This window comes from Oncorhynchus nerka, linkage group LG14 (assembly GCF_034236695.1).
Source record: "Oncorhynchus nerka isolate Pitt River linkage group LG14, Oner_Uvic_2.0, whole genome shotgun sequence".
In the NCBI taxonomy this organism is placed as follows: Eukaryota; Metazoa; Chordata; class Actinopteri; order Salmoniformes; family Salmonidae; genus Oncorhynchus; species Oncorhynchus nerka.
Window position 1 is genome coordinate 23,073,349 of NC_088409.1, and position 24,963 is coordinate 23,098,311.

Here is a 24,963-nt window from a genome sequence, read left to right on the forward strand (position 1 = left end):
AGACACTGATGTGGTTTCCCAACAGCTGAAAGTCAGACACTGATGTGGTTTCCCAACAGCTGAAAGTCAGACACTGATGTGGTTTCCCAACAGCAGAAAGTCAGACACTGATGTGGTTTCCCAACAGCTGAAAGTCAGACACTGATGTGGTTTCCCAACAGCAGAAAGTCAGACACTGATGTGGTTTCCCAACAGCTGAAAGTCAGACACTGATGTGGTTTCCCAACAGCTGAAAGTCAGACACTGATGTGGTTTCCCAACAGCTGAAAGTCAGACACTGATGTGGTTTCCCAACAGCTGAAAGTCAGACACTGATGTGGTTTCCCAACAGCTGAAAGTCAGACACTGATGTGGTTTCCCAACAGCTGAAAGTCAGACACTGATGTGGTTTCCCAACAGCTGAAAGTCAGACACTGATGTGGTTTCCCAACAGCTGAAAGTCAGACACTGATGTGGTTTCCCAACAGCAGAAAGTCAGACACTGATGTGGTTTCCCAACAGCTGAAAGTCAGACACTGATGTGGTTTCCCAACAGCAAGAGCAACAGCTGAAAGTCAGACACTGATGTGGTTTCCCAACAGCTGAAAGTCAGACACTGATGTGGTTTCCCAACAGCTGAAAGTCAGACACTGATGTGGTTTCCCAACAGCAAGAGCAACAGCTGAAAGTCAGACACTGATGTGGTTTCCCAACAGCTGAAAGTCAGACACTGATGTGGTTTCCCAACAGCTGAAAGTCAGACACTGATGTGGTTTCCCAACAGCTGAAAGTCAGACACTGATGTGGTTTCCCAACAGCTGAAAGTCAGACACTGATGTGGTTTCCCAACAGCTGAAAGTCAGACACTGATGTGGTTTCCCAACAGCTGAAAGTCAGACACTGATGTGGTTTCCCAACAGCAAGAGCAACAGCTGAAAGTCAGACACTAATGTGGTTTCCCAACAGCTGAAAGTCAGACACTGATGTGGTTTCCCAACAGCTGAAAGTCAGACACTGATGTGGTTTCCCAACAGCTGAAAGTCAGACACTGATGTGGTTTCCCAACAGCTGAAAGTCAGACACTGATGTGGTTTCCCAACAGCTGAAAGTCAGACACTGATGTGGTTTCCCAACAGCTGAAAGTCAGACACTGATGTGGTTTCCCAACAGCTGAAAGTCAGACACTGATGTGGTTTCCCAACAGCTGAAAGTCAGACACTGATGTGGTTTCCCAACAGCTGAACGTCAGACACTGATGTGGTTTCCCAACAGCTGAAAGTCAGACACTGATGTGGTTTCCCAACAGCTGAAAGTCAGACACTGATGTGGTTTCCCAACAGCAGAAAGTCAGACACTGATGTGGTTTCCCAACAGCAGAAAGTCAGACACTGATGTGGTTTCCCAACAGCAGAAAGTCAGACACTGATGTGGTTTCCCAACAGCTGAAAGTCTGACACTGATGTGGTTTCCCAACAGCTGAAAGTCAGACACTGATGTGGTTTCCCAACAGCTGAAAGTCAGACACTGATGTGGTTTCCCAACAGCTGAAAGTCAGACACTGATGTGGTTTCCCAACAGCTGAAAGTCAGACACTGATGTGGTTTCCCAACAGCTGAAAGTCAGACACTGATGTGGTTTCCCAACAGCTGAAAGTCAGACACTGATGTGGTTTCCCAACAGCTGAAAGTTAGACACTGATGTGGTTTCCCAACAGCTGAAAGTCAGACACTGATGTGGTTTCCCAACAGCTGAAAGTCAGACACTGATGTGGTTTCCCAACAGCTGAAAGTCAGACACTGATGTGGTTTCCCAACAGCAGAAAGTCAGACACTGATGTGGTTTCCCAACAGCTGAAAGTAAGACACTGATGTGGTTTCCCAACAGCTGAAAGTCAGACACTGATGTGGTTTCCCAACAGCTGAAAGTCAGACACTGATGTGGTTTCCCAACAGCTGAAAGTCAGACACTGATGTGGTTTCCCAACAGCAGAAAGTCAGACACTGATGTGGTTTCCCAACAGCTGAAAGTCAGACACTGATGTGGTTTCCCAACAGCTGAAAGTCAGACACTGATGTGGTTTCCCAACAGCTGAAAGTCAGACACTGATGTGGTTTCCCAACAGCTGAAAGTCAGACACTGATGTGGTTTCCCAACAGCTGAAAGTCAGACACTGATGTGGTTTCCCAACAGCAGAAAGTCAGACACTGATGTGGTTTCCCAACAGCTGAAAGTCAGACACTGATGTGGTTTCCCAACAGCAGAAAGTCAGACACTGATGTGGTTTCCCAACAGCTGAAAGTCAGACACTGATGTGGTTTCCCAACAGCTGAAAGTCAGACACTGATGTGGTTTCCCAACAGCTGAAAGTCAGACACTGATGTGGTTTCCCAACAGCTGAAAGTCAGACACTGATGTGGTTTCCCAACAGCAGAAAGTCAGACACTGATGTGGTTTCCCAACAGCTGAAAGTCAGACACTGATGTGGTTTCCCAACAGCTGAAAGTCAGACACTGATGTGGTTTCCCAACAGCTGAAAGTCAGACACTGATGTGGTTTCCCAACAGCTGAAAGTCAGACACTGATGTGGTTTCCCAACAGCTGAAAGTCAGACACTGATGTGGTTTCCCAACAGCTGAAAGTCAGACACTGATGTGGTTTCCCAACAGCAGAAAGTCAGACACTGATGTGGTTTCCCAACAGCTGAAAGTCAGACACTGATGTGGTTTCCCAACAGCAGAAAGTCAGACACTGATGTGGTTTCCCAACAGCTGAAAGTCAGACACTGATGTGGTTTCCCAACAGCTGAAAGTCAGACACTGATGTGGTTTCCCAACAGCTGAAAGTCAGACACTGATGTGGTTTCCCAACAGCTGAAAATCAGACACTGATGTGGTTTCCCAACAGCTGAAAGTCAGACACTGATGTGGTTTCCCAACAGCTGAAAGTCAGACACTGATGTGGTTTCCCAACAGCTGAAAGTCAGACACTGATGTGGTTTCCCAACAGCTGAAAGTCAGACACTGATGTGGTTTCCCAACAGCTGAAAGTCAGACACTGATGTGGTTTCCCAACAGCTGAAAGTCAGACACTGATGTGGTTTCCCAACAGCTGAAAGTCAGACACTGATGTGGTTTCCCAACAGCTGAAAGTCAGACACTGATGTGGTTTCCCAACAGCTGAAAGTCAGACACTGATGTGGTTTCCCAACAGCTGAAAGTCAGACACTGATGTGGTTTCCCAACAGCTGAAAGTCAGACACTGATGTGGTTTCCCAACAGCTGAAAGTCAGACACTAATGTGGTTTCCCAACAGCAGAAAGTCAGACACTGATGTGGTTTCCCAACAGCTGAAAGTCAGACACTGATGTGGTTTCCCAACAGCAGAAAGTCAGACACTGATGTGGTTTCCCAACAGCTGAAAGTCAGACACTGATGTGGTTTCCCAACAGCTGAAAGTCAGACACTGATGTGGTTTCCCAACAGCTGAAAGTCAGACACTGATGTGGTTTCCCAACAGCTGAAAGTCAGACACTGATGTGGTTTCCCAACAGCTGAAAGTCAGACACTGATGTGGTTTCCCAACAGCAGAAAGTCAGACACTGATGTGGTTTCCCAACAGCTGAAAGTCAGACACTGATGTGGTTTCCCAACAGCAGAAAGTCAGACACTGATGTGGTTTCCCAACAGCTGAAAGTCAGACACTGATGTGGTTTCCCAACAGCTGAAAGTCAGACACTGATGTGGTTTCCCAACAGCTGAAAGTCAGACACTGATGTGGTTTCCCAACAGCTGAAAGTCAGACACTGATGTGGTTTCCCAACAGCTGAAAGTCAGACACTGATGTGGTTTCCCAACAGCTGAAAGTCAGACACTGATGTGGTTTCCCAACAGCTGAAAGTCAGACACTGATGTGGTTTCCCAACAGCTGAAAGTCAGACACTGATGTGGTTTCCCAACAGCTGAAAGTCAGACACTGATGTGGTTTCCCAACAGCTGAAAGTCAGACACTGATGTGGTTTCCCAACAGCAGAAAGTCAGACACTGATGTGGTTTCTCAACAGCAGAAAGTCAGACACTGATGTGGTTTCCCAACAGCTGAAAGTCAGACACTGATGTGGTTTCCCAACAGCTGAAAGTCAGACACTGATGTGGTTTCCCAACAGCTGAAAGTCAGACACTGATGTGGTTTCCCAACAGCTGAAAGTCAGACACTGATGTGGTTTCCCAACAGCTGAAAGTCAGACACTGATGTGGTTTCCCAACAGCAGAAAGTCAGACACTGATGTGGTTTCCCAACAGCTGAAAGTCAGACACTGATGTGGTTTCCCAACAGCAGAAAGTCAGACACTGATGTGGTTTCCCAACAGCTGAAAGTCAGACACTGATGTGGTTTCCCAACAGCTGAAAGTCAGACACTGATGTGGTTTCCCAACAGCTGAAAGTCAGACACTGATGTGGTTTCCCAACAGCTGAAAGTCAGACACTGATGTGGTTTCCCAACAGCTGAAAGTCAGACACTGATGTGGTTTCCCAACAGCTGAAAGTCAGACACTGATGTGGTTTCCCAACAGCAGAAAGTCAGACACTGATGTGGTTTCCCAACAGCTGAAAGTCAGACACTGATGTGGTTTCCCAACAGCAAGGCACAGTGCAGTGGCAGTGTTGCCATCGTTTATATACTTACATTGTTTTGTTTTTGTACTGTCTAAATCATTTCCAACCCACGTATCGCACACTCACAAACTTTCACTGTATTGTATTAGTTATTTTATATATTGTGCAGAGTGGCTAATAAGAAGAAAAGATTAAGATGTGCAAAAGAACACAGACACTGGACAGAGGAATTCTGCCTAGAAGACCAGCATCCCGGAGTCGCCTCTTCACTGTTGAAGTTGAGACTGGTGTTTTGCGGGTTCTATTTAATGAAGTTGCCAGTTGAGGACTTGTGAGGCGTCTGTTTCTCAAACTAGACACTCTAGTGTACTTGTCCTCTTGCTCAGTTGTGCACCCGGGCCTCCCACTCCTCTTTCTATTTCTAGTTAGAGCCAGTTTGCGCTGTTCTGTGAAGGGAGCGTTATACGAGATCTTCAGTTTATTGGCAATTTCTGGCATGGAATAGCCTTCGTTTCTCAGAACAAGTATAAACTGACGCGTTTCAGAATAAATGTCTTTGTTTCTGTCCATTTGTAGCCCGTAATCGAACCCACAAATGCTGATGCTCCAGATACTGAACTAGTCTAAAGAAGGCCAGTTTTATTGCTTCTTTAATCAGAACAACCGTTTTCAGCTTTGCTAACATAATTGCAAAAGGGTTTTCCAATGATCAATTAGCTTTTGAAAATGATAAACGTGCCATTGGAACACAGGAGTGATGTTTGCTGATAATGGGCCTCTCTACGCCTATGTAGATTTTCCACAGAAAATCTGTCGTTTCCAGCTACAATAGTCATTTACAACATTAATGTCTACTCTGTATTTCTGATCATTTGATGTTATTTTAATGGACGAAAATTGTGCTTTTCTTTAAAAAACAATGACATTTCTAAGTGACCCCAAACTTTTGAACGGTAGCATATATTGAACATTTTAATTTACTGTTCCATATTTTATTGAACTAGTACTTGTTGTCTTAATTATGCATTTGGTCTTGTCTAGAATACTATCCTAGTAGCAGTCATATTTACAATGGACCATGAATACTAGGCTAGTTTTTTGCAAATAACCTAGCTACCTACCTAAATAAAATTACTAGCAACATACCCTTATTTTACCTGATCCTCTTCTCATTCAGCCAGTGGAGATCTATATTTAATCTCTTGTCATTTCTGACAACTATATGAACGAGGTGAAATCTATTTCAGTTCATGGTGGCAGTATGCACTGCTGTATTCAAGCAACTCAGAATGAACTCGTTGACATGTTCTGTTGCAGCTTGAAAGCCAGATGAACTCATTTCAGAATGTATCCATAATCATGAATGAATAAGCATATTTATTTGACAAGAATGCACCTAGTCACCCATCAATCATCTTAACTCCAACAATTACATTGTTTTAATAAAATCAAAATAGTAAACAATGCATACATACATATGCCTTTCATACATAACATATGCCTAAACACAGCTATATCAACACCCTTCTGGTCAATGTAACAGGTCCATGTAGCCATGTCTAAACACAGCTATATCAACACCCTTCTGGTCAATGTAACAGGTCCATGTAGCCATGCCTAAACACAGCTAATACAACACCCTTCTAGTCAATGTAACAGGTCCATGTAGCCATGCCTAAACACAGCTATATCAACACCCTTCTAGTGTAACAGGTCCATGTAGCCATGCCTAAACACAGCTATATCAACACCCTTCTAGTGTAACAGGTCCATGTAGCCATGCCTAAACACAGCTATATCAACACCCTTCTAGTGTAACAGGTCCATGTAGCCATGCCGAAACACAGCTATATCAACACCCTTCTAATCAATGTAACAGGTCCATGTAGCCATGCCTAAACACAGCTATATCAACACCCTTCTAGTCAATGTAACAGGTCCATGTAGCCATGCCTAAACACAGCTATATCAACACCCTTCTAGTGTAACAGGTCCATGAAGCCATGCCTAAACAGAGCTATATCAACACCCTTCGAGTGTAACAGGTCCATGAAGCCATGCCTAAACACAGCTATATCAACACCCTTCTAGTGTAACAGGTCCATGTAGCCATGCCTAAACACAGCTATATCAACACCCTTCTAGTGTATCAGGTCCATGTAGCCATGCCTAAACACAGCTATATCAACACCCTTCTAGTGTAACAGGTCCATGTAGCCATGCCTAAACACAGCTAATACAACACCCTTCTAGTGTAACAGGTCCATGTAGCCATGCCTAAACACAGCTATATCAATACCCTTCTAGTGTAACAGGTCCATGTAGCCATGCCTAAACACAGCTATATCAACACCCTTCTAGTGTAACAGGTCCATGTAGCCATGCCTAAACACAGCTATATCAACACCCTTCTAGTGTAACAGGTCCATGTAGCCATGCCTAAACACAGCTATAGCAACACCCTTCTAGTGTAACAGGTCCATGTAGCCATGCGTAAACACAGCTATATCTACACCCTTTTGGTCAATGTAACAGGTCCATGTAGCCATGCCTAAACACAGCTATATCAACACCCTTCTAGTGTAACAGGTCCATGTAGCCATGCCTAAACACAGCTATATCAACACCCTTCTAGTGTAACAGGTCCATGAAGCCATGCCTAAACACAGCTATATCAACACCCTTCTAGTGTATCAGGTCCATGTAGCCATGCCTAAACACAGCTATATCAACACCCTTCTAGTGTAACAGGTCCATGTAGCCATGCCGAAACACAGCTATATCAACACCCTTCTAATCAATGTAACAGGTCCATGTAGCCATGCCTAAACACAGCTATATCAACACCCTTCTAGTCAATGTAACAGGTCCATGTAGCCATGCCTAAACACAGCTATATCAACACCCTTCTAGTGTAACAGGTCCATGAAGCCATGCCTAAACAGAGCTATATCAACACCCTTCGAGTGTAACAGGTCCATGAAGCCATGCCTAAACACAGCTATATCAACACCCTTCTAGTGTAACAGGTCCATGTAGCCATGCCTAAACACAGCTATATCAACACCCTTCTGGTCAATGTAACAGGTCCATGTAGCCATGCCTAAACACAGCTAATACAACACCCTTCTAGTCAATGTAACAGGTCCATGTAGCCATGCCTAAACACAGCTATATCAACACCCTTCTAGTGTAACAGGTCCATGTAGCCATGCCTAAACACAGCTAATACAACACCCTTCTAGTGTAACAGGTCCATGTAGCCATGCCTAAACACAGCTATATCAATACCCTTCTAGTGTTACAGGTCCATGTAGCCATGCCTAAACACAGCTATATCAACACCCTTCTAGTGTAACAGGTCCATGTAGCCATGCCTAAACACAGCTATATCAACACCCTTCTAGTGTAACAGGTCCATGTAGCCATGCCTAAACACAGCTATATCAACACCCTTCTAGTGTAACAGGTCCATGTAGCCATGCCTAAACACAGCTATATTAACACCCTTCTAGTCAATGTAACAGGTCCATGTAGCCATGCCTAAACACAGCTATATCAACACCCTTCTAGTGTAACAGGTCAATGTAGCCATGCCTAAACACAGCTATGTCAACACCCTTCTAGTGTAACAGGTCCATGTAGCCATGCCTAAACACAGCTATATCAACACCCTTCTAGTGTAACAGGTCCATGAAGCCATGCCTAAACACAGCTATATCAACACCCTTCTAGTCAATGTAACAGGTCCATGTAGCCATGCCTAAACACAGCTAATACAACACCCTTCTAGTGTAACAGGTCCATGTAGCCATGCCTAAACACAGCTATATCAATACCCTTCTAGTGTTACAGGTCCATGTAGCCATGCCTAAACACAGCTATATCAACACCCTTCTAGTGTAACAGGTCCATGTAGCCATGCCTAAACACAGCTATATCAACACCCTTCTAGTGTAACAGGTCCATGTAGCCATGCCTAAACACAGCTATATCAACACCCTTCTAGTGTAACAGGTCCATGTAGCCATGCCTAAACACAGCTATATCAACACCCTTCTAGTCAATGTAACAGGTCCATGTAGCCATGCCTAAACACAGCTATATCAACACCCTTCTAGTGTAACAGGTCCATGTAGCCATGCCTAAACACAGCTATGTCAACACCCTTCTAGTGTAACAGGTCCATGTAGCCATGCCTAAACACAGCTATATCAACACCCTTCTAGTGTAACAGGTCCATGAAGCCATGCCTAAACACAGCTATATCAACACCCTTCTAGTCAATGTAACAGGTCCATGTAGCCATGCCTAAACACAGCTATATCAACACCCTTCTAGTGTAACAGGTCCATGTAGCCATGCCTAAACACAGCTATATCAACACCCTTCTAGTGTAACAGGTCCATGTAGCCATGCTTAAACACAACTATATCAACACCCTTCTAGTGTATCAGGTCCATGTAGCCATGCCTAAACACAGCTATATCAACACCCTTCTAGTGTAACAGGTCCATGTAGCCATGCCTAAACACAGCTATATCAACACCCTTCTAGTGTAACAGGTCCATGTAGCCATGCCTAAACACAGCTAATACAACACCCTTCTAGTGTATCAGGTCCATGTAGCCATGCCTAAACACAGCTATATCAACACCCTTCTAGTGTAACAGGTCCATGTAGCCATGACTAAACACAGCTAATACAACACCCTTCTAGTGTAACAGGTCCATGTAGCCATGCCTAAACACAGCCATATCAATACCCTTCTAGTGTAACAGGTCCATGTAGCCATACCTAAACACAGCTATATCAACACCCTTCTAGTGTAACAGGTCCATGTAGCCATGCCTAAACACAGCTATATCAACACCCTTCTGGTCAATGTAACAGGTCCATGTAGCCATGCCTAAACACAGCTATATCAACACCCTTCTAGTGTAACAGGTCCATGAAGCCATGCCTAAACACAGCTATATCAACACCCTTCTAGTCAATGTAACAGGTCCATGTAGCCATGCCTAAACACAGCTATATCAACACCCTTCTAGTGTAACAGGTCCATGTAGCCATGCCTAAACACAGCTATATCAACACCCTTCTAGTGTAACAGGTCCATGTAGCCATGCTTAAACACAACTATATCAACACCCTTCTAGTGTATCAGGTCCATGTAGCCATGCCTAAACACAGCTATATCAACACCCTTCTAGTGTAACAGGTCCATGTAGCCATGCCTAAACACAGCTATATCAACACCCTTCTAGTGTAACAGGTCCATGTAGCCATGCCTAAACACAGCTAATACAACACCCTTCTAGTGTATCAGGTCCATGTAGCCATGCCTAAACACAGCTATATCAACACCCTTCTAGTGTAACAGGTCCATGTAGCCATGACTAAACACAGCTAATACAACACCCTTCTAGTGTAACAGGTCCATGTAGCCATGCCTAAACACAGCCATATCAATACCCTTCTAGTGTAACAGGTCCATGTAGCCATACCTAAACACAGCTATATCAACACCCTTCTAGTGTAACAGGTCCATGTAGCCATGCCTAAACACAGCTATATCAACACCCTTCTGGTCAATGTAACAGGTCCATGTAGCCATGCCTAAACACAGCTATATCAACACCCTTCTAGTGTAACAGGTCCATGTAGCCATGCCTAAACACAGCTATATCAACACCCTTCTAGTGTAACAGGTCCATGAAGCCATGCCTAAACACAGCTATATCAACACCCTTCTAGTGTATCAGGTCCATGTAGCCATGCCTAAACACAGCTATATCAACACCCTTCTAGTGTAACAGGTCCATGTAGCCATGCCTAAACACAGCTAATACAACACCCTTCTAGTGTAACAGGTCCATGTAGCCATGCCTAAACACAGCTATATCAATACCCTTCTAGTGTAACAGGTCCATGTAGCCATGCCTAAACACAGCTATATCAACACCCTTCTAGTGTAACAGGTCCATGTAGCCATGCCTAAACACAGCTATATCAACACCCTTCTAGTGTAACAGGTCCATGTAGCCATGCCTAAACACAGCTATAGCAACACCCTTCTAGTGTAACAGGTCCATGTAGCCATGCGTAAACACAGCTATATCTACACCCTTTTGGTCAATGTAACAGGTCCATGTAGCCATGCCTAAACACAGCTATATCAACACCCTTCTAGTGTAACAGGTCCATGTAGCCATGCCTAAACACAGCTATATCAACACCCTTCTAGTGTAACAGGTCCATGAAGCCATGCCTAAACACAGCTATATCAACACCCTTCTAGTGTATCAGGTCCATGTAGCCATGCCTAAACACAGCTATATCAACACCCTTCTAGTGTAACAGGTCCATGTAGCCATGCCGAAACACAGCTATATCAACACCCTTCTAATCAATGTAACAGGTCCATGTAGCCATGCCTAAACACAGCTATATCAACACCCTTCTAGTCAATGTAACAGGTCCATGTAGCCATGCCTAAACACAGCTATATCAACACCCTTCTAGTGTAACAGGTCCATGAAGCCATGCCTAAACAGAGCTATATCAACACCCTTCGAGTGTAACAGGTCCATGAAGCCATGCCTAAACACAGCTATATCAACACCCTTCTAGTGTAACAGGTCCATGTAGCCATGCCTAAACACAGCTATATCAACACCCTTCTGGTCAATGTAACAGGTCCATGTAGCCATGCCTAAACACAGCTAATACAACACCCTTCTAGTCAATGTAACAGGTCCATGTAGCCATGCCTAAACACAGCTATATCAACACCCTTCTAGTGTATCAGGTCCATGTAGCCATGCCTAAACACAGCTATATCAACACCATTCTAGTGTAACAGGTCCATGTAGCCATGCCTAAACACAGCTAATACAACACCCTTCTAGTGTAACAGGTCCATGTAGCCATGCCTAAACACAGCTATATCAATACCCTTCTAGTGTAACAGGTCCATGTAGCCATGCCTAAACACAGCTATATCAACACCCTTCTAGTGTAACAGGTCCATGTAGCCATGCCTAAACACAGCTATATCAACACCCTTCTAGTGTAACAGGTCCATGTAGCCATGCCTAAACACAGCTATATCAACACCCTTCTAGTGTAACAGGTCCATGTAGCCATGCCTAAACACAGCTATATCAACACCCTTCTAGTCAATGTAACAGGTCCATGTAGCCATGCCTAAACACAGCTATATCAACACCCTTCTAGTGTAACAGGTCCATGTAGCCATGCCTAAACACAGCTATGTCAACACCCTTCTAGTGTAACAGGTCCATGTAGCCATGCCTAAACACAGCTATATCAACACCCTTCTAGTGTAACAGGTCCATGAAGCCATGCCTAAACACAGCTATATCAACACCCTTCTAGTCAATGTAACAGGTCCATGTAGCCATGCCTAAACACAGCTATATCAACACCCTTCTAGTCAATGTAACAGGTCCATGTAGCCATGCCTAAACACAGCTATATCAACACCCTTCTAGTGTAACAGGTCCATGTAGCCATGCCTAAACACAGCTATATCAACACCCTTCTAGTGTAACAGGTCCATGTAGCCATGCCTAAACACAACTATATCAACACCCTTCTAGTGTATCAGGTCCATGTAGCCATGCCTAAACACAGCTATATCAACACCCTTCTAGTGTAACAGGTCCATGTAGCCATGCCTAAACACAGCTATATCAACACCCTTCTAGTGTAACAGGTCCATGTAGCCATGCCTAAACACAGCTATATCAACACCCTTCTAGTGTAACAGGTCCATGTAGCCATGCCTAAACACAGCTATAGCAACACCCTTCTAGTGTAACAGGTCCATGTAGCCATGCGTAAACACAGCTATATCTACACCCTTTTGGTCAATGTAACAGGTCCATGTAGCCATGCCTAAACACAGCTATATCAACACCCTTCTAGTGTAACAGGTCCATGTAGCCATGCCTAAACACAGCTATATCAACACCCTTCTAGTGTAACAGGTCCATGAAGCCATGCCTAAACACAGCTATATCAACACCCTTCTAGTGTATCAGGTCCATGTAGCCATGCCTAAACACAGCTATATCAACACCCTTCTAGTGTAACAGGTCCATGTAGCCATGCGTAAACACAGCTATATCTACACCCTTCTAATCAATGTAACAGGTCCATGTAGCCATGCCTAAACACAGCTATATCAACACCCTTCTAGTCAATGTAACAGGTCCATGTAGCCATGCCTAAACACAGCTATATCAACACCCTTCTAGTGTAACAGGTCCATGAAGCCATGCCTAAACAGAGCTATATCAACACCCTTCGAGTGTAACAGGTCCATGAAGCCATGCCTAAACACAGCTATATCAACACCCTTCTAGTGTAACAGGTCCATGTAGCCATGCCTAAACACAGCTATATCAACACCCTTCTGGTCAATGTAACAGGTCCATGTAGCCATGCCTAAACACAGCTAATACAACACCCTTCTAGTCAATGTAACAGGTCCATGTAGCCATGCCTAAACACAGCTATATCAACACCCTTCTAGTGTATCAGGTCCATGTAGCCATGCCTAAACACAGCTATATCAACACCCTTCTAGTGTAACAGGTCCATGTAGCCATGCCTAAACACAGCTAATACAACACCCTTCTAGTGTAACAGGTCCATGTAGCCATGCCTAAACACAGCTATATCAATACCCTTCTAGTGTAACAGGTCCATGTAGCCATGCCTAAACACAGCTATATCAACACCCTTCTAGTGTAACAGGTCCATGTAGCCATGCCTAAACACAGCTATATCAACACCCTTCTAGTGTAACAGGTCCATGTAGCCATGCCTAAACACAGCTATATCAACACCCTTCTAGTGTAACAGGTCCATGTAGCCATGCCTAAACACAGCTATATCAACACCCTTCTAGTCAATGTAACAGGTCCATGTAGCCATGCCTAAACACAGCTATATCAACACCCTTCTAGTGTAACAGGTCCATGTAGCCATGCCTAAACACAGCTATGTCAACACCCTTCTAGTGTAACAGGTCCATGTAGCCATGCCTAAACACAGCTATATCAACACCCTTCTAGTGTAACAGGTCCATGAAGCCATGCCTAAACACAGCTATATCAACACCCTTCTAGTCAATGTAACAGGTCCATGTAGCCATGCCTAAACACAGCTATATCAACACCCTTCTAGTCAATGTAACAGGTCCATGTAGCCATGCCTAAACACAGCTATATCAACACCCTTCTAGTGTAACAGGTCCATGTAGCCATGCCTAAACACAGCTATATCAACACCCTTCTAGTGTAACAGGTCCATGTAGCCATGCCTAAACACAACTATATCAACACCCTTCTAGTGTATCAGGTCCATGTAGCCATGCCTAAACACAGCTATATCAACACCCTTCTAGTGTAACAGGTCCATGTAGCCATGCCTAAACACAGCTATATCAACACCCTTCTAGTGTAACAGGTCCATGTAGCCATGCCTAAACACAGCTAATACAACACCCTTCTAGTGTAACAGGTCCATGTAGCCATGCCTAAACACAGCTATATCAACACCCTTCTAGTGTAACAGGTCCATGTAGCCATGCCTAAACACAGCTAATACAACACCCTTCTAGTGTATCAGGTCCATGTAGCCATGCCTAAACACAGCTATATCAACACCCTTCTAGTGTAACAGGTCCATGTAGCCATGACTAAACACAGCTAATACAACACCCTTCTAGTGTAACAGGTCCATGTAGCCATGCCTAAACACAGCCATATCAATACCCTTCTAGTGTAACAGGTCCATGTAGTCATACCTAAACACAGCTATATCAACACCCTTCTAGTGTAACAGGTCCATGTAGCCATGCCTAAACACAGCTATATCAACACCCTTCTGGTCAATGTAACAGGTCCATGTAGCCATGCCTAAACACAGCTATATCAACACCCTTCTAGTGTAACAGGTCCATGTAGCCATGCCTAAACACAGCTATATCAACACCCTTCTAGTGTAACAGGTCCATGAAGCCATGCCTAAACACAGCTATATCAACACCCTTCTAGTGTATCAGGTCCATGTAGCCATGCCTAAACACAGCTATATCAACACCCTTCTAGTGTAACAGGTCCATGTAGCCATGCCTAAACACAGCTATATCAACACCCTTCTAGTGTAACAGGTCCATGTAGCCATGCCGAAACACAGCTATATCAACACCCTTCTAATCAATGTAACAGGTCCATGTAGCCATGCCTAAACACAGCTATATCAACACCCTTCTAATCAATGTAACAGGTCCATGTAGCCATGCCTAAACACAGCTATATCAACACCCTTCTGGTCAATGTAACAGGTCCATGTAGCCATGCCTAAACACAGCTATATCAACACCCTTCTAGTCAATGTAACAGGTCCATGTAGCCATGCCTAAACACAGCTATATCAACACCCTTCTAGTGTATCAGGTCCATGTAGCCATGCCTAAACACAGCTATATCAACACCCTTTTAGTGTAACAGGTCCATGTAGCCATGCCTAAACACAGCTAATACAACACCCTTCTAGTGTAACAGGTCCATGTAGCCATGCCTAAACACAGCTATATCAACACCCTTCTAGTGTAACAGGTCCATGAAGCCATGCCTAAACACAGCTATATCAACACCCTTCTGGTCAATGTAACAGGTCCATGTAGCCATGCCTAAACACAGCTAATACAACACCCTTCTAGTCAATGTAACAGGTCCATGTATCCATGCCTAAACACAGGTATATCAACACCCTTCTAGTGTAACAGGTCCATGTAGCTAAGCCTAAACACAGCTATATCAACACCCTTCTGGTCAATGTAACAGGTCCATGTAGCCATGCCTAAACAGCTATATCAACACCCTTCTAGTGTAACAGGTCCATGTAGCTAAGCCTAAACACAGCTATATCAACACCCTTCTGGTCAATGTAACAGGTCCATGTAGCCATGCCTAAACACAGCTATATCAACACCCTTCTAGTCAATGTAACAGGTCCATGTAGCCATGCCTAAACACAGCTATATCAACACCCTTCTGGTCAATGTAACAGGTCCATGTATCCATGCCTAAACACAGGTATATCAACACCCTTCTAGTGTAACAGGTCCATGAAGCCATGCCTAAACACAGCTATATCAACACCCTTCTAGTGTATCAGGTCCATGTAGCCATGCCTAAACACAGCTATATCAACACCCTTCTAGTGTAACAGGTCCATGTAGCTAAGCCTAAACACAGCTATATCAACACCCTTCTGGTCAATGTAACAGGTCCATGTAGCCATGCCTAAACACAGCTATATCAACACCCTTCTAGTGTAACAGGTCCATGTAGCTAAGCCTAAACACAGCTATATCAACACCCTTCTGGTCAATGTAACAGGTCCATGTAGCCATGCCTAAACACAGCTATATCAACACCCTTCTGGTCAATGTAACAGGTCCATGTAGCCATGCCTAAACACAGCTAATACAACACCCTTCTAGTCAATGTAACAGGTCCATGTAGCCATGCCTAAACACAGCTATATCAACACCCTTCTAGTGTATCAGGTCCATGTAGCCATGCCTAAACACAGCTATATCAACACCCTTCTAGTGTAACAGGTCCATGTAGCCATGCCTAAACACAGCTAATACAACACCCTTCTAGTGTAACAGGTCCATGTAGCCATGCCTAAACACAGCTATATCAACACCCTTCTAGTGTAACAGGTCCATGAAGCCATGCCTAAACACAGCTATATCAACACCCTTCTGGTCAATGTAACAGGTCCATGTAGCCATGCCTAAACACAGCTAATACAACACCCTTCTAGTCAATGTAACAGGTCCATGTAGCCATGCCTAAACACAGCTATATCAACACCCTTCTGGTCAATGTAACAGGTCCATGTATCCATGCCTAAACACAGGTATATCAACACCCTTCTAGTGTAACAGGTCCATGTAGCTAAGCCTAAACACAGCTATATCAACACCCTTCTGGTCAATGTAACAGGTCCATGTAGCCATGCCTAAACACAGCTATATCAACACCTTTCTAGTGTAACAGGTCCATGTAGCTAAGCCTAAACACAGCTATATCAACACCCTTCTGGTCAATGTAACAGGTCCATGTAGCCATGCCTAAACACAGCTATATCAACACCCTTCTAGTGTAACAGGTCCATGTAGCTAAGCCTAAACACAGCTATATCAACACCCTTCTGTTCAGTGTAACAGGTCCATGTAGCCATGCCTAAACACAGCTATATCAACACCCTTCTGGTCAATGTAACAGGTCCATGTAGCCATGCCTAAACACAGCTATATCAACACCCTTCTAGTGTAACAGGTCCATGAAGCCATGTCTAAACACAGCTATGTCAACACCTTTCTAGTGTAACAGGTCCATGTAGCCATGTCTAAACACAGCTATATCAACACCCTTCTGGTCAATGTAACAGGTCCATGTAGCCATGCCTAAACACAGCTATATCAACACCCTTCTAGTCAATGTATCAGGTCCATGTAGCCATGCCTAAACACAGCTATATCAACACCCTTCTAGTGTAACAGGTCCATGTAGCCATGCCTAAACACAGCTATATCAACACCCTTCTAGTGTAACAGGTCCATGTAGCCATGCCTAAACACAGCTATATCAACACCCTTCTAGTGTATCAGGTCCATGTAGCCATGCCTAAACACAGCTATATCAACACCCTTCTAGTGTAACAGGTCCATGTAGCCATGCCTAAACACAGCTATATCAACACCCTTCTAGTGTATCAGGTCCATGTAGCCATGCCCAAACACAGCTATATCAACACCCTTCTAGTGTAACAGGTCCATGTAGCCATGCCTAAACACAGCTATATCAACACCCTTCTGGTCAATGTAACAGGTCCATGTAGCCATGCCTAAACACAGCTATATCAACACCCTTCTAGTGTAACAGGTCCATGTAGCCATGCCTAAACACAGCTATATCAACACCCTTCTGGTCAATGTAACAGGTCCATGTAGCCATGCCTAAACACAGCTAATACAACACCCTTCTAGTCAATGTAACAGGTCCATGTAGCCATGCCTAAACACAGCTATATCAACACCCTTCTAGTGTATCAGGTCCATGTAGCCATGCCTAAACACAGCTATATCAACACCCTTCTAGTGTAACAGATCCATGTAGCCATGCCTAAACACAGCTAATACAACACCCTTCTAGTGTAACAGGTCCATGTAGCCATGCCTAAACACAGCTATATCAATACCCTTCTAGTGTAACAGGTCCATGTAGCCATGCCTAAACACAGCTATATCAACACCCTTCTAGTGTAACAGGTCCATGTAGCCATGCCTAAACACAGCTATATCAACACCCTTCTAGTGTAACAGGTCCATGTAGCCATGCCTAAACACAGCTAATACAACACCCTTCTAGTGTAACAGGTCCATGTAGCCATGCCTAAACACAGCTATATCAATACCCTTCTAGTGTAACAGGTCCATGTAGCCATGCCTAAACACAGCTATATCAACACCCTTCTAGTGTAACAGGTCCATGTAGCCATGCCTAAACACAGCTATATCAACACCCTTCTAGTGTATCAGGTCCATGTAGCCATGCCTAAACACAGCTATATCAACACCCTTCTAGTGTAACAGGTCCATGTAGCCATGCCTAAACACAGCTATATCAACACCCTTCTGGTCAATGTAACAGGTCCATGTAGCCATGCCTAAACACAGCTATATCAACACCCTTCTAGTGTAACAGGTCCATGTAGCTAAGCTAAACACAGCTATATCAACACCCTTCTGGTCAATGTAACAGGTCCATGTAGCCATGCCTAAACACAGCTATATCAACACCCTTCTAGTGTAACAGGTCCATGTAGCTAAGCCTAAACACAGCTATATCAACACACTTCTGGTCAATGTAACAGGTCCATGTAGCCATGCCTAAACACAGCTATATCAACACCCTTCTAGTCAATGTAACAGGTCCATGTAGCCATGCCTAAACACAGCTATATCAACACCCTTCTAGTGTAACAGGTCCATGTAGCTAAGCCTAAACACAGCTATATCAACACCCTTCTGTTCAGTGTAACAGGTCCATGTAGCCATGCCTAAACACAGCTATATCAACACCCTTCTGGTCAATGTAACAGGTCCATGTAGCCATGCCTAAACACAGCTATATCAACACCCTTCTAGTGTAACAGGTCCATGAAGCCATGTCTAAACACAGCTATGTCAACACCTTTCTAGTGTAACAGGTCCATGTAGCCATGTCTAAACACAGCTATATCAACACCCTTCTGGTCAATGTAACAGGTCCATGTAGCCATGCCTAAACACAGCTATATCAACACCCTTCTAGTGTAACAGGTCCATGTAGCCATGCCTAAACACAGCTATATCAACACCCTTCTAGTGTAACAGGTCCATGTAGCCATGCCTAAACACAGCTATATCAACACCCTTCTAGACAATGTAACAGGTCTATGTAGCCATGCCTAAACACAGCTATATCAACACCTTTCTAGTGTAACAGGTCCATGTAGCCATGCCTAAACACAGCTATATCAACACCCTTCTAGTCAATGTAACAGGTCCATGTAGCCATGCCTAAACACAGCTATATCAACACCCTTCTAGTGTAACAGGTCCATGAAGCCATGCCTAAACACAGCTATTTCAACACCCTTCTAGTGTAACAGGTCCATGAAGCCATGCCTAAACACAGCTATATCAACACCCTTCTAGTGTAACAGGTCCATGTAGCCATGCCTAAACACAGCTATATCAACACCCTTCTGGTCAATGTAACAGGTCCATGTAGCCATACCTAAACACAGCTATATCAACACCCTTCTAGTGTAACAGGTCCATGTAGCTAAGCCTAAACACAGCTATATCAACACCCTTCTAGACAATGTAACAGGTCCATGTAGCCATGCCTAAACACAGCTATATCAACACCTTTCTAGTGTAACAGGTCCATGTAGCCATGCCTAAACACAGCTATATCAACACCCTTCTAGTCAATGTAACAGGTCCATGTAGCCATGCCTAAACACAGCTATATCAACACCCTTCTAGTGTAACAGGTCCATGAAGCCATGCCTAAACACAGCTATATCAACACCCTTCTAGTGTAACAGGTCCATGAAGCCATGCCTAAACACAGCTATATCAACACCCTTCTGGTCAATGTAACAGGTCCATGTAGCCATGCCTAAACACAGCTATATCAACACCCTTCTAGTGTAACAGGTCCATGTAGCCATGCCTAAACACAGCTAATACAACACCCTTCTAGTGTTACAGGTCCATGTAGCCATGCCTAAACACAGCTATATCAACACCCTTCTAGTGTAACAGGTCCATGTAGCCATGCCTAAACACAGCTATATCAACACCCTTCTAGTGTAACAGGTCCATGTAGCCATGCCTAAACACAGCTATATCAACACCCTTCTAGTGTAACAGGTCCATGTAGCCATGCCTAAACACAGCTATATCAACACCCTTCTGGTCAATGTAACAGGTCCATGTAGCCATGCCTAAACACAGCTATATCAACACCCTTCTAGTGTAACAGGTCCATGTAGCTAAGCCTAAACACAGCTATATCAACACCCTTCTAGTGTAACAGGTCCATGTAGCCATGCCTAAACACAGCTATATCAACACCCTTCTGGTCAATGTAACAGGTCCATGTAGCCATGCCTAAACACAGCTATATCAACACCCTTCTAGTGTAACAGGTCCATGTAGCCATGCCTAAACACAGCTATATCAACACCCTTCTAGTGTAACAGGTCCATGAAGCCATGCCTAAACACAGCTATATCAACACCCTTCTAGTGTAACAGGTCCATGTAGCCATGCCTAAACACAGCTAATACAACACCCTTCTAGTGTAACAGGTCCATGTAGCCATGCCTAAACACAGCTATATCAACACCCTTCTAGTGTAACAGGTCCATGTAGCCATGCCTAAACACAGCTATATCAACACCCTTCTAGTGTAACAGGTCCATGTAGCCATGCCTAAACACAGCTATATCAACACCCTTCTAGTGTAACAGGTCCATGTAGCCATGCCTAAACACAGCTATATCAACACCCTTCTAGTGTAACAGGTCCATGTAGCCATGCCTAAACACAGCTATATCAACACCCTTCTGGTCAATGTAACAGGTCCATGTAGCCATGCCTAAACACAGCTATATCAACACCCTTCTAGTGTAACAGGTCCATGTAGCTAAGCTAAACACAGCTATATCAACACCCTTCTGGTCAATGTAACAGGTCCATGTAGCCATGCCTAAACACAGCTATATCAACACCCTTCTAGTGTAACAGGTCCATGTAGCTAAGCCTAAACACAGCTATATCAACACCCTTCTGGTCAATGTAACAGGTCCATGTAGCCATGCCTAAACACAGCTATATCAACACCCTTCTAGTCAATGTAACAGGTCCATGTAGCCATGCCTAAACACAGCTATATCAACACCCTTCTAGTGTAACAGGTCCATGTAGCCATGCCTAAACACAGCTATATCAACACCTTCTGTTCAGTGTAACAGGTCCATGTAGCCATGCCTAAACACAGCTATATCAACACCCTTCTGGTCAATGTAACAGGTCCATGTAGCCATGCCTAAACACAGCTATATCAACACCCTTCTAGTGTAACAGGTCCATGAAGCCATGTCTAAACACAGCTATGTCAACACCTTTCTAGTGTAACAGGTCCATGTAGCCATGCCTAAACACAGCTATATCAACACCCTTCTAGTCAATGTAACAGGTCCATGTAGCCATGCCTAAACACAGCTATATCAACACCCTTCTAGTGTAACAGGTCCATGTAGCCATGCCTAAACACAGCTATATCAACACCCTTCTAGTGTAACAGGTCCATGTAGCCATGCCTAAACACAGCTATATCAACACCCTTCTAGACAATGTAACAGGTCTATGTAGCCATGCCTAAACACAGCTATATCAACACCTTTCTAGTGTAACAGGTCCATGTAGCCATGCCTAAACACAGCTATATCAACACCCTTCTAGTCAATGTAACAGGTCCATGTAGCCATGCCTAAACACAGCTATATCAACACCCTTCTAGTGTAACAGGTCCATGAAGCCATGCCTAAACACAGCTATATCAACACCCTTCTAGTGTAACAGGTCCATGAAGCCATGCCTAAACACAGCTATATCAACACCCTTCTAGTGTAACAGGTCCATGTAGCCATGCCTAAACACAGCTATATCAACACCCTTCTGGTCAATGTAACAGGTCCATGTAGCCATGCCTAAACACAGCTATATCAACACCCTTCTAGTGTAACAGGTCCATGTAGCTATGCCTAAACACAGCTATATCAACACCCTTCTAGACAATGTAACAGGTCCATGTAGCCATGCCTAAACACAGCTATATCAACACCTTTCTAGTGTAACAGGTCCATGTAGCCATGCCTAAACACAGCTATATCAACACCCTTCTAGTCAATGTAACAGGTCCATGTAGCCATGCCTAAACACAGCTATATCAACACCCTTCTAGTGTAACAGGTCCATGAAGCCATGCCTAAACACAGCTATATCAACACCCTTCTAGTGTAACAGGTCCATGAAGCCATGCCTAAACACAGCTATATCAACACCCTTCTGGTCAATGTAACAGGTCCATGTAGCCATGCCTAAACACAGCTATATCAACACCCTTCTAGTGTAACAGGTCCATGTAGCCATGCCTAAACACAGCTAATACAACACCCTTCTAGTGTTACAGGTCCATGTAGCCATGCCTAAACACAGCTATATCAACACCCTTCTAGTGTAACAGGTCCATGTAGCCATGCCTAAACACAGCTATATCAACACCCTTCTAGTGTAACAGGTCCATGTAGCCATGCCTAAACACAGCTATATCAACACCCTTCTAGTGTAACAGGTCCATGTAGCCATGCCTAAACACAGCTATATCAACACCCTTCTGGTCAATGTAACAGGTCCATGTAGCCATGCCTAAACACAGCTATATCAACACCCTTCTAGTGTAACAGGTCCATGTAGCTAAGCCTAAACACAGCTATATCAACACCCTTCTAGTGTAACAGGTCCATGTAGCTAGCTAAGCCTAAACACAGCTATATCAACACCCTTCTGGTCAATGTAACAGGTCCATGTAGCCATGCCTAAACACAGCTATATCAACACCCTTCTAGTGTAACAGGTCCATGTAGCCATGCCTAAACACAGCTATATCAACAACCTTCTAGTCAATGTAACGGGTCCATGTAGCCATGCCTAAACACAGCTATATCAACACCCTTCTAGTGTAACAGGTCCATGAAGCCATGTCTAAACACAGCTATGTCAACACCTTTCTAGTGTAACAGGTCCATGTAGCCATGCCTAAACACAGCTATATCAACACCCTTCTAGTCAATGTAACAGGTCCATGTACCCATGCCTAAACACAGCTATATCAACACCCTTCTAGTGTAACAGGTCCATGTAGCCATGCCTAAACACAGCTATATCAACACCCTTCTAGTCAATGTAACAGGTCCATGTAGCCATGCCTAAACACAGCTATATCAACACCCTTCTAGACAATGTAACAGGTCTATGTAGCCATGCCTAAACACAGCTATATCAACACCTTTCTAGTGTAACAGGTCCATGTAGCCATCTAAGCCTAAACACAGCTATATCAACACCCTTCTGGTCAATGTAACAGGTCCATGTAGCCATACCTAAACACAGCTATATCAACACCCTTCTAGTGTAACAGGTCCATGTAGCTAAGCCTAAACACAGCTATATCAACACCCTTCTAGACAATGTAACAGGTCCATGTAGCCATGCCTAAACACAGCTATATCAACACCTTTCTAGTGTAACAGGTCCATGAAGCCATGCCTAAACACAGCTATATCAACACCCTTCTAGTGTAACAGGTCCATGTAGCCATGCCTAAACACAGCTATATCAACACCCTTCTGGTCAATGTAACAGGTCCATGTAGCCATACCTAAACACAGCTATATCAACACCCTTCTAGTGTAACAGGTCCATGTAGCTAAGCCTAAACACAGCTATATCAACACCCTTCTAGACAATGTAACAGGTCCATGTAGCCATGCCTAAACACAGCTATATCAACACCTTTCTAGTGTAACAGGTCCATGTAGCCATGCCTAAACACAGCTATATCAACACCCTTCTAGTCAATGTAACAGGTCCATGTAGCCATGCATAAACACAGCTATATCAACACCCTTCTAGTGTAACAGGTCCATGAAGCCATGCCTAAACACAGCTATATCAACACCCTTCTAGTGTAACAGGTCCATGAAGCCATGCCTAAACACAGCTATATCAACACCCTTCTGGTCAATGTAACAGGTCCATGTAGCCATGCCTAAACACAGCTATATCAACACCCTTCTAGTGTAACAGGTCCATGTAGCCATGCCTAAACACAGCTAATACAACACCCTTCTAGTGTAACAGGTCCATGTAGCCATGCCTAAACACAGCTATATCAACACCCTTCTAGTGTAACAGGTCCATGTAGCCATGCCTAAACACAGCTATATCAACACCCTTCTAGTGTAACAGGTCCATGTAGCCATGCCTAAACACAGCTATATCAACACCCTTCTAGTGTAACAGGTCCATGTAGCCATGCCTAAACACAGCTATATCAACACCCTTCTGGTCAATGTAACAGGTCCATGTAGCCATGCCTAAACACAGCTATATCAACACCCTTCTAGTGTAACAGGTCCATGTAGCCATGCCTAAACACAGCTAATACAACACCCTTCTAGTGTAACAGGTCCATGTAGCCATGCCTAAACACAGCTATATCAACACCCTTCTAGTGTAACAGGTCCATGTAGCCATGCCTAAACACAGCTATATCAACACCCTTCTAGTGTAACAGGTCCATGTAGCCATGCCTAAACACAGCTATATCAACACCCTTCTAGTGTAACAGGTCCATGTAGCCATGCCTAAACACAGCTATATCAACACCCTTCTAGTCAATGTAACAGGTCCATGTAGCCATGTCTAAACACAGCTATATCAACACCCTTCTAGTGTAACAGGTCCATGAAGCCATGCCTAAACATAGCTATATCAACACCCTTCTAGTGTAACAGGTCCATGAAGCCATGCCTAAACACAGCTATTTCAACACCCTTCTAGTGTAACAGGTCCATGAAGCCATGCCTAAACACAGCTATATCAACACCCTTCTAGTGTAACAGGTCCATG